This window comes from Stegodyphus dumicola, chromosome 6, assembly GCF_044657685.1.
Source record: "Stegodyphus dumicola isolate Sdum_Otavi_A_Nest chromosome 6, ASM4465768v1".
Classification (NCBI taxonomy): domain Eukaryota; kingdom Metazoa; phylum Arthropoda; class Arachnida; order Araneae; family Eresidae; genus Stegodyphus; species Stegodyphus dumicola.
In genome coordinates this window covers 84,600,091-84,618,302 of record NC_140773.1, presented here as the reverse complement: position 1 = coordinate 84,618,302, position 18,212 = coordinate 84,600,091, and positions in this window count along the sequence as shown.

The window sequence follows — 18,212 nt, the reverse complement described above, 5'->3', positions numbered from 1 at the left end:
GTCACGACTCCCGTACTCTTTACATTAATATTATCTATATAAATATAAGATTTAGAACAAAATTTGCAAGAGAAAGGAGCATAGTTTGAAGCTGAACTATCATATAATTTGTAAATGATTTTTTCTGAAGTCTATTCTTATTCCCCCCTCTTTTGTCGAAAAAAAGGAAAGAGTGAAAGAACGGAAAAGTGTTTACTAACAATACAAAATAACTCAATTCGGAAGATATCTAAATAAAAAATGTTACATTGTGTTCCCGTATTTCTTTTAATTTGTCGTTAACTTGTTCTTGGTAATGGGTTCAGCAAAGAAGGGGGGAATAAACAAGTAATTCTTTCCTAAAAGCTATTTGTAATACTTGATCGCACACTTCCCAATTTCATTTAAGGAATTTTCTTTAAGCAAACTTTGGAAATTTTATGTTTTAAAAAATTGGAATAGTAAGATATTCGATGTTAACTAACACACACACACACACACACACAAAAAAAAAAAAAAAAAAAAAACCAGACGTTTATTATATGCCAGTTTTCATGCATTTTAAACTAGGATAATTCTGCATTTTATTTGTTAAATACTATTATAAAAAAGTAAGTACATATAAATTTAGCAAAACAGGGAAAGGAATTAACAAAGATATAAGATTTATGTTAATTAACAAAGATATAAGATAATTAACAAAGGTATAAGATCATTGAAACTATAATTATGAAGAGTCGCGCTCTCATTTAGGTTCCAAATAAAATATTAGAGAAGGAAATATAACTTTCCTGCTTGATATAGATTCTTACTTTTTAGACCAAAAAATTAAGTCAAAAGTTCAAATTTTTAAGCAAAATGAGAGTGAATATATATATATATATATATATATATGTATATATATATAAAGAAACATAATAATAGGCTAGAAATTGAAAACCAAAATGTTTTTAACTCGTCCTGCGCTATAGCCGCAGGATTGAAGTAAAATAAACTTAAAAGCATCTAAAGTTAAAACTAAATTGGAATCAAAGCAAGGCATTTCTTCAACAATATTAATAATTGCAACCGTGTATAAGGGGCTTAATATCTAAAGAAATCAAAATTGAAATAAGAATTCACAGTAGAACAAACTCGAAAAAAAAGTGCGAAAGGGAAAATACACAAAATTATAAAAATATAAAAATTAATCTCCTTTTACTGAAACTCCAATTCAGAACTCATCAGGGTAAAATTAATTAAAGCTTCATAAAAGTCGATTAATATGTTTAGAAAACATGTTTTGTTCTCCTGGTTCATTTGAGATCAAAAACCGAAAAAAGAATTCATAAACTAGCAAAATTTTAGAAAATATCAAATGAATATTATAAACTATTAAAATCGCGCAGTATGTTATGAAATTATTTAAATAACCTAACGATAATAATTAAATCAAAAATTAAACCAAGAAAGTGGTTAACAGTCTAACTCGAGAATATTTCCTGTACAGATCGAAAGAAGATTAGAACAGGAAATATACGGATCAAAACTGAAATAAAAACAATTCAATAAAATTAATATAATATATCATTATAAAATTAATTTAAAAGTTACATACAATTGTTAAAAATTCCATGATATTTTTCAAGGAGAAGTCGAAGAATTTTCAACAGAACCACATTTATATCTGAATGAGCATCACAATTATATCTGGATTATGAATTATTAAAATAATTTATCTTAAAATGATTAAAAAATAATTTAATTTTTTTAATAATTAAAAATTAGTAATTTAAAAATTACCATTTAAGAATAATTTAATTAAAATTATCAACTAAAGGCTTTTAAAAGTTCAACAGAGCAAAATTTTTTATTAAATATTTTATTTAATTAATCATTAAGATATAATCTGCTCGACGTGACCCTAAAACAAAAATTTCTGTAAAAATAAGCAAAATAATAAGAATTCTCGAGTAAGAAACTAGAAAAAGTATTAGGTAATGTGCTAAATATATATTTAAATAGTCCGTCTATGTCTTTTACTAACAAATGTCCATTTCTATTCCATTCCTAAAATTATACGCCAAATAGGTAAGAAGACTTTTTACTGTTACTTCCTTTTTTATTTTTCACAACTTTTTCCTCTCCGCATTACCTACATATTACTCCTCTTAAAAATCTTTTTACATGAAATTTTTTTTTTCTATTTAAAATTTCTCGCACATAATTCATTTACTTCTGTTAATTTAAAAAAATAAAAAATATATAAAAATTCATTTCTTTCCACGACTTATTCTGAAATTTTAAAAAAGTTCATTTTATTATTTTTTAGGATTTACTTTATTTATTAATTATCTATAATTAGGTTTCTATAATTAAATTTAATAATACGAAATAAATTCCTATTTAATCTCAAATTTAGCACTAGTTTACAATCTCCAACATTTTCATTTTTCAGTTTTTCAGGATACTTCTTTATACCTCATCTCAATTCTTGCTATTTATTTTTTCCATTTATCATACTTTCCATATTCAACTCGACTCTATTTTCTAAACAGCATTCTATAAAGTCACACAGAAAATTATCATGTGGCAGTAACGCTTCATTCAGGTTTAATTTTCCTTTTAATAATTTAATTCCTTCTAATTAATATAATTTTAAATAATCCATTCAAATTAATTTATTTTATTTAATTGATTCAGTTTTATTTAAAATTTTTCCAATTTTAGGCATATTGCCTTTTTTCTGCATTTGAGAGGAATTCTCCTCCAGTTCTATCTTTTTAAAACCAGCAAAATTTATTCAGTGATGAATACAAGTGTTGTAAATTGTAAGTGTAAAATAGCAGTGATAATTCTTTATTTGCAACTGATTTAAGCGAAGAATAAAAACTTTTGAAACTTTTGCTAAATTTCGATTTGCTCACCAGTGTTGTGGACAACACATTACCAGCGATGTGGAAACTCTAAGTATACCTGCAGCTATGCTTTTTCTGTAATGGTTTGAATGGAACGATTTGTTGCATGAAGAATCTCTGGAACAGTTCTGAAATGAATGCTATGAAGTAGTTCCTTCATCTGAAGTATTAAATTAGAGGGTTTTAAGTCTTGTCCCTGAATATTGTTCTTTAAACTCATGAGAGGAGGAGGGGGAGAATACTGCTTCTTCTTCCGTAAAGTTAATGTCCGAAGTTGTTTCACTGTTGGGGTCCTGATAGACGTAGTGACCGGTAATGACGCCGCGCATTCGACTCCGTTTTGACTAATAAGATCTAACCCATGAAATTTATGCGAGAAATATACAAATTGATAAAAAAGTACTTTTATTAGTCATTATGACCCAACATCCGTTAATATCTATCACTAATAGAACAATGTCTTTTGTAGCATTATCTGATTCGAGTAGGGATAATAAAATGTATAAGACTGAAAAATAATGCTATCTTTTCCAGGAGTTAATACGAACAATCCTGATATCTACTTTATCAAATCACTGTTAAAGTTTAATAACTGTGATTGCTATGTGTTCATTCTTTTAAAAATAAAACAATACTAAAATATATACAGATGGAGGACAAAATAATGCGGACACCTGTGAAAATGCATGACGTATTTTACAGTTGCAGTGCAGCCGCGCCACCTGTAACAGAAATCTGCCAACTAGTGAGCGTGAGAAGGAAGTGTGGTGTAGTGGCCGAAACTGCTATGCAAACCCTGGGTTGTGACATCAGGTTCAAAACAAAACACAACATAAAAATTTTATTGAAAGAAAAAAAAAAAAAAAAAAAAAAAAAAAATGGCTACATACAATTCCGCAGAGAAAAACCTTTCTCTCTCAAAAATCAAATTCTATACATTTTTCGTGCGAGAGCAATTCGTGGCTCTCGAGCTTGCGTTTTTAACATTGCCAACGATTTAATTATTTTAATAAAGACTATTTTAATAACTAATGAAAACGTATTTGTAAGTTGAAAAAAATAATCATTTTCAGCTTATTCTCACGAGACATCCTTGTCCATATTAATCTTCAGTCTCTTCTTCTTTTATGTGACCTTATCACAGCTGGTATAATCAGTCTCTCAACAGCAGTCACCAGCGTTGCATGCTTCGATAGAATTGTCTGTGAGAAGTTGAACTGTCAGAGTTCCAAAGAGGAATGATAGTTGGAGCGCGTTCAAGTGGAGCATCGGTTCCGGAAACAGCAAACCTTGTGGGGTGTGCAAGGAGTAGGGTATCAGCCGTTATGACAGTATACACGAAAGAGGGTAAGGCGACGTCTTCAAAGCACAACAGTGGCCGAAAGTCAAAGTTAGCTGATAGGGGCAGACGGGTCTTGAAGCACATAGTAGCCCGAAGGCACAAGCAATCGTTATCCGAGATAACATTCGAAATGAACAGTCATCTCCAGGACCCCGTTTCAATAAAAATTGTCAAAAGAGAGCTTCATGCTGCGAACATTTATGACTGAGTGGCAATTCGGAAACTCTTGGTGACAGCAACTAATGCTTTCAAGCTTTCAAGCGACTCCAATGGTACAAAGATCACAAAGGCTGGCTCCCACAGCAGTGGAAACAAGTAATATGGTGAGATGAATCGTTATTCACCCTATTTCAGACGACCGGACGCGTTTATGTCTGGAGAATGCTCAAAGAAGCATTTCATCCTGACTGCATCTTACTGTGAAGCATGGGGGGGGCGCCATTATGGTATGGGGTGCGATATCTTGGCGCGGGCTTGGGCCACTCGTTATTCTGCATGGGGGGGGGATTACATACAATCATTATCTAAGCATTCTAGGGGATCATGTCCATCCTTTTGTCCAGATTATATTCCCTGGGGAGCGACCGCTTTTTCAAGACGACAACGCCCCTATCTACACTTCTAGGTGTATTCAAAAAGTTCGAAGAGCATGAGGATGCAATTGAACATCTCACTTGGCCCTCTCAGTCTCCGGACATGAATATTATTGAACATTTATGGGCATGTTTGGAGTCAAAACTTCGTTCCCGATTTCCACCTCCATCCGGACTTTCGGAATTTGAGACCTCTCTGCAGGAGGAATGGCTTAATATTCCTTTAAATATTGTCCATGACCTTTGTGCATCTATCCCCCGTCGCATTAAATATGTACTTCAGTCAAAGGGTGGTCCAACTCCCTATTAATAAAGATTTTCCATTATTTCACAGGTGTTCGTATTATTTTGTTCTCCATCTGTATATATATATATATGAAAGCTTTCAGATTTTACAATATGCCCAAAGGACCATTTTTTTTTTAACATTTTGTGTGTTGCCTTTATTTATTAAATATCATGCTCTTCGCACTTAAACCATAAAATTCAGTTCAAGAGCAATATCGCAAAATAATTTTAAAATGAGCATATCTTTAGAATTTCCGATACACAGTCTCGGGCTGGAGATAAAAATGTCTTTTTTTCCTCCAGCCCGCTTACAGTGCTTTGTACAGTGACAGCTTTTGTACAGTAACAGCTTACAGTGTTGCAATTGCTCGTTTTGAAATAGTTAGTTTTGTAATCAAAAATTCGTTAAGATTTTACAAAATATGAAATAGATAATAAAACAAATTCGAAATTTGGGCTTTCAGATGCCCATATTCGGGTGGAAACGTACGCTATTCAAAATTTGATGGCTCTAGGAACCTTTGTTTATCGCAATCCGAGAAAGATACATACATATATGCAGATTCTTCATTGTTTAATATAATGCTCTAATATTTGGTGGCAACAATTTGAAAAGTGAACCGACATTTATAGTGAACCACCGCAAAATGCCAAAACGAAATTAACAGTCTCTGTGGACAAATGGCCGCTTCGGACTAAAAATGCATGCAAAGTAAAGAAATTCATAATCTGAAAACTTTAGATTACAAGTTACACTTTCAATATTTTTCTTTGAAATCACCAAAGAAACGTTTAAGCCAAAAATTTTAAAAATTAAAAAAGTATAAAAATTAAAAAGTATAAAATAGTTATACCAATATGGTAGCCTGCATCGCTATTTCGCTATCGACTTATCGCTAAAGCATAATTTCATCTCGTTGGTTATTCAAACGTAATTTTCTATAATGAATGATGCTTTTTCTTTGAAAATATTCTCGATAAAGTGCAGAATCGCTCACTTATTTGTTTGCCGCTTTTTACAAGGGTAAAAACAATTGGATTTTTGTCAATTTTCTTTTACTTTTTAAGTGAAAATAGGTCGATGTGTACATAGATAAAGTCAAGGATGTGCGCAGTGCCATTTTTGTGCAATTCTAGGATTTTTTTTTTAAGTGAAAATAGGTCGATGTGCACATGGACACCGAATATGTGCAATTCTTAAAAACGCGTCAAGCAGTGGGTGATTCTGCACTTAACCCAAAATTCTATTGCCGAGTTTTCGTCATGGGCAATTCCAAATTGTTAAATCCATAGGATATCAAAAAAGAATTTAAAAATTAAACTAGTATTTCAATGGCGTCTTAAGAAATATAGAACTATATAAACTTACGCAATCTGAAATCAGCGAGTACACTACATTTGGCGCGCTGTTAAATGGGCGCGTTTGCTAGGTTTGGCGCTTTTGCCCGTACATTTTCGCTGCAATTTTTTTACGGCCCTCGAAACCGAATAGTACCAAAAATATTTCCTTTTTATACCTAATTAAAATTTATACCTCTTCTTTGCAATTCATAAAATTAAATCATTATTGTTAGATAAAATTTAAAAAATATCTCAAAAAAGTTTAATTTTAAATGCACGAAGTTTGTTTTTGCATATCCTTTTTGAGCTTAAACTTGTATGAACAGTAAAATATAAAAATATTTTTAAGAAATGAATTTCTTTTAAATCAAATTTTTAAAAAATATCTAGAGAAACTTGCAACTTATTTGTTATAACTAAAATGTTTTATCACAGCCATTAGATTTTATTTTACCGCAGCGGATAGTGTACACAAGAAGTAGAGATGGAAATTTTGCAGTTGTTCTGTTACCGAATGTTAGAAATATTTTATTAGTCATAGCATAAAGCATAGATTCCCAACAATTTTCTTGCATCTACCTATTCTAAAAGAATGGCTTCCTTTCAACCCACTTACATTTTTCTCTATAATATACAACATACAACATGATCATAATGCAAATAACTGCACATAAATGATTTTAATATAACAGTTAGATTAAGAATAAGAACATTTTTTTTAATGGTTTGTTATATTTACGTTTAACTATTCTTTGAATTGTTATAATTTTAAACAAACATAAACAAACTTTTAGAAACAAATTCACAGTTTTAATTTCCCAAAAGTTCGATTTTAATTAATGTTATGGTTGTGCCTAATGTAGTTTGACGCAAGTTTTTAATATTTATATAAAATTGCTTAACTTAAATCACCTCATTCAAAAATGTTCAACTTGTTTCTTGTTTTCCGTGGTAAATTATTTACTTTAAACCTGCTTATACAACATAAGAAGAGGAAAAATCAATGATATTCTTTGGTAACAGCTTTTGTTTTGAGATATTTCTCAGGGATGTATTTTAAATTCCAAAACTTAGCATGCGCATGTGTTTGCAATAATATTTTTACTTGAAAATCTTTCTTCTATGTAATCAGTTCTTCTTGCATCATAATATCAAGATCAAGTATATCGCAGTTCAGCGATTCTGTAAACAATGCTGGAACAGTCAAGTTTTCAATGTCTTAGAAGTGAACATTAAAATCCTCTTTCAGTTTTTCAAGCAGCTAGTACATTACAACATATCTTCTGAGAACGTTTTGCGTACTTTACATTTTGTTTGGTAGTCCTGCGTTTTACTTTTTTAAATTACACTTATTGGATAAAAATGTATATATTTTAAACATATATTATTGATTTTTAAATATATCAAATAATTTTTCTGCATTTTCCCTTGTGTTGTTTTGTATGATTTCATCCTAACTATATGATATAGATTTGTATCAATAAACAATTAATTGTTAATCTTATTATTTTTTTTCTAATCAATGGCATTTTGAATATGCCGATCAAGTGGCCCTACATACTCGGCTATCAACCCCTGGATCATTATTGAACTCTTTAAAATTTCATTGATCCCCAGAGGGCAATACCTACTCCGTTGTGAACACCTTGTATAAAGTAACACTTATTGCAAACTGCTATTAAGAAGTCCAGATGAAACGACATTTTAAGTGATTAATAGCATTACGCTCGTAACGCACATTTTTAATTTCAAAAATAAATCATTGACATTATACATCGACGACCGGTAACAATGTCTATTATGCCAATCAGGATTTTACCGGAAAGTGAAAATAATGACACCTACTGTAAGTGTTAACAAATAAATAAAAGTGAAAGAAAAGAACATCTGCTAAAATCGTAATAAATTCGGGCCTATATTAATAAAGAGATCTACAGGTAATAAACAACATCCCCCCAGCAACTCAACAAAAGTTTTTAAAATGAAAAGATTTTAAGCATAATAGAACCCAGAATAATGGAAGTATATGCTAACCAAATAACGAAATCAAATAACGGAATTTAATTAAATGCTAAAAACAATTGAAGAGTTTTGATTTAGATATTAATACTTAAAACAGAATAAAATTCGTCTTGACCAAACACCATTTCTGTAAAAATAGCATAGAACAAAAAATAGGATGTTTAATCGTTAGTAAAACTTCGAAAATATTTTAGTCCAATTTCGAAATTAATTCTGCCAGGAACAAATAAATTAAATTAGTTAAATCTCCTAAATTTAAAATTTCATTTGGATATTTATGAATCATTGTAAAATTGAAACCAACTTTTAAGTAAATATCATAATGCAAGTGGAGGGCGTAGTATGTGATCGGTATAGTCAGAATTAATATAGCCTTAGCTTACTATATGTTAGCCATATAGGAATTATTATATATTAGCCATATAGATAATTCGTGTATAAAATTCATAAGTATATGAAACATTTCCGGTAGGTTTGTTTCTTTCTTTCATTTTGTTTGACTAGAATCAAAACATACGAGGGCTATCTCCAACAGGATAAAGTAAGAAAGTAAACACGTACATTTACGCTAAATGTACGAATTAGACTAATTATACAGAAGAAACCCTGTTATCTCTACAAACTTGACCCATTGATCTGTCAAGATAGGGATTTTGAAAACATTTACCAGACTGCTTCCTTCACGATAATGCAGATATTAACCGTACACATATGTCTTAACTTTGCAGAAATTTCATAAAATGTTAGATGTATTAAAAATATGAGATATTTCGGTCCATTTCAAGTACCGAATAAAGAAGTTAGATCTTATATAAAAAAATAAGTTAATTGAAAGGTAGAATGTTAGGCAAAATATTTTTTACCAAAAATGAAAATATTAAAACTGTTTTCACTTACGTTTATATATGAGCACTCATGAAGAGGAATTGTAAAACGAAAGTGAAAACTAAAAACTAAATTTCAGAGCTCTTCCAAGATATGTAGCTACTACAAATGATTTTAATAAATTTCAAAGCGCAGTATTTTTAAAGGTACTCACTCCACATGCCAAACACATCCACGAGTAATCGAATTCATTCAACACCTTTTTATAATATTCTGCTGTCAGTGGTCATCAGAATAACACTGATATATTTCCTGAGCTCTACCAATGATGTTAGCAATGGGACTAAGTACGAAAATACATTTCTAAACTTACATTGAAAGGAAGAAATGAGATGGTGTTAGATCTACAGACCTGAGAGCAGGGCATGCTACATACAAAAGGTATGAACGGATCTCAGTTACTATTTGTCTGGCGTACGTACGTACGTAATGGGGCACACGTAGGTTATTTGCCGTATGTGAGAAAAACTTGTGAACTCTGATGAATCCTTTACAGTAGTCCTGCATTTTGATTGTTTTTATAGAAGTATTTATAATACATATCTATCTCTGTGCTTGGATTAAATAAACGAAAAACTAGATCATTTTAATTATAGTACATTTCTGTGAATTTGGGTAGTTTGAAAAAAGGAGGGGAACTGTAATGCAACTGTTTCAGCCCTTTCTGAATAGTTACAACAGCTACCGTAGATGAGATTTATTTTTCTAAAATGCATTTTGAGAGGCTCTCTTTAAGCAGCGTAAAAAAGGAATCTATTTGGTAAGTCTATTTAAATTCTACGCGCCTGAAAAAAATGAAAAATTTTCAAAAAGCACAATAGAAGCAAGTTTAATTTTTTAATTTTCTCTAAATTTAGAAATTTTTTCAAAGCCATGTGAAAACTAAATTACTACGTCTGATCTATGTCAAAAACCTAAGGATGAATATCATTATGCTAGTTATCATTATATAAGTCATTGTGGAGGTATTGAGCAGAATCTAATGTGTCTAATTGCTGTACTTTGCATTGTAGAAAAATGACCTTCAAAACCAAAGAATATGTAAATTTCTAATTGTTACACTTAGATTTCGTGTGGTAAGTAGATACGAGGTGGATAAGAAATTAACACTACCGACGAATCCCGTTTATCAGCATTTCTGGATGTAAAAGAATAAATCTACAAACGTGAAACTTTCAACATGTTCTCAAAACCATTATGATTTTACTTGTAGAAGAATACCTTGCACTTACCAAAGCTGTAATAGAAGTTGGAATCGCATAAATTGTTATCAAGCAGCATTTAAAATGACTGGAGTGTGTTCCAGAATTATTGAACGAAGATGCATTCCTTTTGCGACTGTACAAAAAAGTAAATATTCTGGGTAATAGCCAAACGCAATTGATGATACGGCGGTTAGCCAAATTTTAAGTCGCCTCCTTTGCAGTGCAGGAATGAAGATATCCTGTAAAACTGTAGATGGACTCCCCAGACTTCATCCTCGTTGTCCACCATTATGAGAAGATGAGTTACAGCCAACAGTCCTTTCCCGAAATATAAGCAAGACTTAATCGTGTAGAATAATTAAATTAGATAACCCATTACCTTACGAGTTTTACTTCCAGGTTTATATATATATATATATATATATATATATATATATATTTTTTTACTCTCGCCGAAATGTAAAAGAGAAACGTGTGTTTGTTACCTTTTCTGTTTGCCGAATTACTTGCGCATTTAATTAGATTTGAACCAACCTCGTTAGGGTTTTGCACAGCAAATCTTCAGCATCAAATTACTTTCAAGTTCACATTTACGCTATCTGAAATCCCGCACACCGCGAACATTTAAATTGTAAGCACAAGTTGTGCATCTTCTAAGTTTAAAAGTTTAAATAAAAAGGTTATTTAAACCTTCTTTTGAATATGTATTTGCTTTCACGAATGGGTTTAATAAGTCTCTTGACAATCTTGGAAGAGTTCGTAAAATTAAATTAGTAAATGAAACCCTGCATTCATATTCTAAAAGAGAAACTGAAATATCTGCCCCAGGAACTGCTAAATTATTCCGAAATGACTTTGCAACAAGGAGGTTTCAGCGTTTCAATTCGAAGTTATTATATTATTTCTACTGAGAACTCAAAATGCTTGATCCTTGTTATGCATTTTCATCCATCCATCACCTACGCCTAGCTCATATGCATAATTTAGAGGCTACACAAAAGACTACCTTTACTTTGATTTTATTATAAAGGGTTGTTTATTGGGTGGAGATATAAATATCTTTCAAATTTACAATTTTGTTTGTACACTAGTCAACTTTCTTTATGCAAACAAAAAATGCCCTTCACCCTCAAATTTTTTATATATGTATGTATATAAAGTACACGAGAATCTTAATTCTTATCACCAACCTTCTGAATAATAGCGAATGTTTGGGCCTTTTGAAACATTAAAGTTTAAATGTTTGAAAATTCCACGTATTATTTTAATTACGAAAAACTACTAGAATTTTAATTATGAGATTACTAGAATCTGTATAATGAGAAAGTTTTCATAGAAAGTATAAAGCTCTTTGCCGTTCATAAAAGTTCTTTGATCTTATCTATACCTGAATGTCAACGGAAATTGCTACAACTGACGCAGAGGTTAGCGGCGTCTGATTAAACTGAAAGAAAAATGAAACGAAATTTCTTAATCAACATTTATCTTTCTTTCCCCTCTGATAGTACTTCATTCAAATGCTACTGCTTACAAAAAACAGGAAGTTCTTATACCACCCCACCCCATCCCTCTTGAGCAACTGTTGAGAAAAATAGCTGAAAAATTTAACTTTTAGTACTTACTGTGGGATGGCATGTGATTGAGAAACGAATAGACTCGTGTGTGGACAGTGCTCGCTAAAAAGAGTTTTATTTCTTTAAAAATTGAGCCTAGGTATATATACAATTATTAAATTCTCAAACTAGATAAAGAATTTTATAAGACAGTTCTAACAGTATGAGAAGAAGGGTTCCATAATTACAAAAATCTAACTAAAACGTTATTATAATTACAAAATCTAACAAAAACGTTAGACTATTTATATTTATAGATTATTTAGAGAATAAAAATTCAAATTAGCAAAATTTACATGTTAAAACTAAAACATTCTATAACTTTCAAGTGCAAATTTTGCACAGATTTACTTTATAGCTACCTTCAAGGAGTTAACTACAAGTTCAGTTACAAATGTTATTTTCTCAAAGGTGATTTCTAAAGAATGCCCCCAACCACAATTTTAAAATTGTTTATATGAAATAGTACACCTTATTTTGAGAAACGTTTACCATTTATTGCAAGAACATGCCTAGGACTGATACTGTAGGAAAAAATCCCTGGACTCTCGAAATAGGAGACTGAGGAAATCTCAAATAGCCAATACTACTGCTGACAGATAAAATACTTAGTTCGCGAGTGTTCGCTAATAGGAGATTCGAATATACGTAGCCAGGTTTTCTAAAGACTTATATATTTCATTGAAATAAATTCAAAATAAAAATAAAACTATATCGTTCTGCTTCATTTCGCTTGTAAGAGTCGCAGAATAAGTTGGCTACAGACTTTTACGGTCTAAGTTTCTAAATCAATATTTTGATTTGAAGTCCAGAAAATTTAAAGTCACACAGATTTAAAAGTGTTCTTCGTTCATGCTGTAAGTTCCATATCTGTAAAATTAATAGAATTCGCACTGAAAGAAATGAATTTTCTGCAATAAATCTCATTTGATTTAACAGTCCTTGCTGTTTCGGAAGACATTACGAATTTTTAACGTACTTGTTTGAGAGCTGTAGTTCTGCTTGGATCCTCATCCAACGTGATCATAGTAGGATCGCAATGATTCGAGATCGTCAATGTTTTTTTTTTAACCGAGGAGTAAAGAAACTATCCTTCTGAAATATCCTTACTAAAGGCAAGAACTAATTAAGAAAATTTACGATCAGGGCAAAACATCCTATGAAATCCCTTAATTTTTTTAACTTAGTGTATATTACTGAAGTGATTAAAAAGTAAGACATTTATAACCAATTCCACAAAGACCCAAAAGAAATGAAATTCAAAACCAGTAAATTTCAAAAATTACCTATAAATATTTAAAATTAACCAAAATCAGAAGAATTAAAGAAATGTGAAATACTAAAACCTCAAAAATTGAAAAAACTACAAAAAAATAAATACAAGTACAGACAAAGAAATGTTTATTTTCCTTTCTGTGTATTTGTATTTTTTTTTAAATACAAAAATACAAAAAAATAAATAAATAAATAAATAAATAAATACAAATACAATAACAAAGGAGTGTTAATTTTCCTCTGTACGTATTTGCATTTATTTTTTGAGGTTTTAGTATTTCACATTTCTTTAATTATTCTGATTTTAGTTGATTTTTATATTTATGGGAATTTGAAATTTACTGGTTTTGAATTTCACTTCTTTTGGGTCTTTGTGGAATTGGTTCTAATATTTCTTACATTTTTACTATACTGATTCATTTTTAGCAGTATATTGTGCTGAAATATCTTGGGATACTTTTGTTTTGAATAAGAATTGTGATTACTGAAGGGGTTTATATATAATATTTCAAGAAATATTTTGATAATTCATTATTTTTACAATTTAACAGTTTAAATAAAAGATATGTCTCATCTACCGCTATGTTTTATTTTTATAATTTCGATTTATTATGTGCTGTATAAAATATTAGATGACATATTTTTAAACCAGGATTTTATTTTTACTTCCTTGTGCTAAGTAAAGGAACTATTGTAATCACGAAAAATTCCGGGTATCATATTTCAACGAAAATATCCATTTTGACCGTTGTTGAACGCAATTTAACGATGTTTTTGCGTGACATCTGTACACAAGGACAGAATAAAGAAATCTTTTCCCCAAACGAATTATAAAACTGATTTAAAATGGATTAAGAAGAGATATTTTCGTGGCGTCTGTACGTACATACGTACGTATGTATGTATGTATCTCGCAGAATTGAAAAATGAGTAGCCTCAGAACGATGAAATTTTGTATACTGGACTGCTATAACATTGCATAGTTGTGCATCTCCCTTTTTGGTTGCAATCGGCCTCACCGAAAGTATACATACATTCATATATATATACTTTCGGTAACAGAGTGTATATATACATGTGAGTGGGGACTTGAAGATGATATCCTTAAGTAAATGACACTTTCACACCATAGACATTTAATGAATAATTATAGTAAAGCTACAGATTTTAATTTGAATAACAACACGGTTGCACTTTCTTACACTTGTTGGTTACAAATACAGTTCTGCATGACTTTAAGTATCTAAATAGCTACTCACCACCTACTCGCGCTTGCTATTTTAACAGAGTTCGTTTGTTACCACCTTCGCGTGGAATCAACATCTATCTTTTGCTCTCGCTGTCGGCGCATATGTGATGCCCTCTGGGACTGTGTTGAACTAACGGATAACACAACTCGGCGATCCTGACTCTGTTTTCGTCCTCGAAAACACGGATCAGAGACACTGGTATATCAAGACAGCCCCTATGATTTCTAGCTCCAATGCTTCGAGTACCACAAGTAACTCGCGATCACTGTCGAACTTGTATAATACACCATTCTTCACTAGGAAATCTTTCTTTAGACCTTGCTCGACTAAGGATTTTAGCAACTGGAGACGCTCATCACTTCTTCGCAGCTGTAATTTTGGTTTAACTTTCTCCCTGAGAATAGGTAACCATCATGACAGCGTTTCGGCTTAACGAATCCACATGCTTTATTTGCTGCCCAGATCTGTGAAAAATTTCAATTTCTTCTAGAACAATTTCAATTTCACAATAAATTTCAATTTGTGAACAATTTCAATTTCGGAACAGCTTCAGTATAGCTCACCTTCTAAATTTGGCGAATTTGTTTTGGCGCTAAAGCACATGAAATACGTTGTTTTGAAAAATGGTTGCCATCCAGATTTTCGACGAAACTCCGTGTTTCAAAAAATGACGGCCATCTTGATTTCACCAGAAATCGTGGATAATAGAAATAAATTTACGACTATTATACACGATTTTAAGAGAAAGAAATATTAAGAAATGATTAATAAAAATGATTAAGGTTAAAAGGATGTAATTTTAAAAACAATAACAGAAACCTTTAGCTATTTAACTCTTAACAAATAATTTGGTAAAAGCGTAGAATAGGCTGCATCAACAAAGTTGAGAAGGCGGAGCTGTGTGACGTCCATAAACGGGCGGAAATAAGCTTGTGACGTCACAATGTATTCTCGCATTTATGCTACGCGAATTTCTATTTTCTTTTAAAAAAACAATAATGAATTGTTTATTATTGTAAATTAACATCAAATTCTGTACTTTACATTTGTGACATTTAAGCTTAGGCGTTACTGAAAATAAGTATAATAAATTGTTTATATTTAAAATTACTATGATAGAGTAAGCGAATTCTACCAATTATTAAAACTATAAAGAACGTCGCAGTCGCTCATACTTGTATTTCATACATCTTCAGTATTTTTAAAAATTTTTAAGCTTCAGCATTTATACAAATAAAACAAGATTTTTTTTATTTAAATTAATACTCTGGAACATATCAATTTTATCATATTTACAAATTAACGTTTCATTAATGTTTAATGTTAATTTACAAATTAACATTAAACATTAATGAAAAACAGGTTCTTAAATTCCTAAATCACATCATATTCCCTGTAGGCAGGCATACTAGAATTCTACACATTAATAAATAAAAAAAATCTAATTTCTCACAATGAAAGAAAATATTATAAGAAAATAAATACTACAAATTTGGAACACTATGTTAAAACCCAGCCTCAGTTGTTATTTTTCTTTTCATAGTTTGTCACTCACTGTAAGAGTGGCAATCATCTGATCTTTGTTGTAGTTTCTTGTAGTTCTACGGATTTTGAAAATAAATATGACGCTTTGGAATTATATATATAAAGTTATTTTATTTTAAGTTTATTAGGAGAAAAGAGAACGTGTAGTTCTTGCAAATCTCGAACAATTTTGGTGACGTCGAAAGTGATCAGTAAAACAAGTCAAGGTAATTTTATTGTTTTTATCGAATTTAATTCTATTTGACTTTAGCGAATTTATTTCTATTGAAATGGAATCGTTAATTTAGAAACGAAAACCTGTCAGAGCGTCTTTTACGAGAACAATTAATGCAATTTTGCAGGAATTAGAAAAGAAAATTCCTGATGAAGAATTTATAAAAACGAAACTTGTTACTTTAGAACGTTTATCTGTTGAACTTAATGCATTTGATACTCAAATATTAAATTCAGAATTTTCTTCAAATGATCAGATTGAAAATGAATGGGCGAAAATTGAAGAATAGAAAGAAAAATTAGATTTAATACGAGTAAAAACGGAATTATTCTTTAATCGCCAAATGATACAATCTACTAACACTATTCCGCCGAATTCGAACAAACGGAAACTGAAATTACCTAAAATAGAGTTAAAACAATTCGGTGGCGAAATTAAAAATTGGTTACCGTTTTGGGGACAATTTCGGTGAATACATGAAGATAAAGAAATTCAAAACGAGGATAAGATGCATTATGTCGTTAGAGCGATCGTACCCGGTACGAGACCCCGTGATATTGTAAATAGCTTCCCTGCAACTGCCGAAACTTATGAAAAGGTTATAGAAAGCTTAAAAAATGGGTTTGGCAGGGAAGAATTGTTAGTAGAATTCTATATTCGGGAATTATTAGGTTTGATTATTAAAAATGTCACTGATCAAAAGAGAAAATGCAGTATATCAGAATTGTATGACAAGTTAGAGTAGTATTTACGTTCGTTGGAGTCAATAGGAATGACAAGCGATAAATACGCTGCAATGCTGTTTCCGCTCGTGGAATCTTGCATTCCCGAGGAAATTTTACGAGTTTGGATTAGAAATTATGCATCAATAATTACAGCAGAAAATTCTCACTCTGAGAAATTGAAACAATTATTATTGTTTTTAAAGAATGAAGTGGAAGGAGAACAGAGAATTTCTTTGGCAAAAGCTGGATTTAAATTAATTGATTCGGGTGCCAAGAAAGAAAGTAGGAAAGATAAAAAGTACCAGAATGAACATTTCGTGCCTACAGCAAAGGATTTACTCTCAGACCATAATAAAGCAACCAATTATACTGAGAAGAATTCTTGCATATTTTGTGAAAAACAGCATGAAAGTCGGCATTGCTTCGTTGTTCTGAAGATGACTCTGAATCAAAGAAATGACGAAATTAAGAAAAAGAAGGGTTGCTTCTTCTGCCTCAAAATTGGACAGAGGGCCAAGCAATGCAAGACAAATGTACGATGTTTGATATGCTCGAAAAGACACTGGGGTGTCATGTGTCCGGATTTGCCCACCAATCAAAAGAGCAATGATGTCGAAAAGAATAAAGAAGAGGAAACACAAAACGTATCACTTGCGAGTACTAATTTCCTATATGAAGTGTTTCTTCAAACACTATTAATTAATATAGACGCAAACAAAAAGCAGAAGACAGTAACTTTTTGGAGCACTTTTTGGAGTATGCACTTTTTGGAGGAGTAACAACAAAGAGAGAAATTCACAAACGCTATGAAGTGAACGTTAGAAGCCTAAGAGGCGATTTTTCTAGACGACTAATCTTAATTAAGACACAATAACACGCCGAATAAATACTAATTCAGAATTCAAACAACAAAAATCAGCGTTAATTTACAAAATTTTCACAGGACTAGTTTCGATGGTTTTACCGAACCATCATCTTCAGCTGCAAAACCGCAAATCATTTGCGGTCTTCGGACTAAAATGCAGTCCGCTTCTTTTA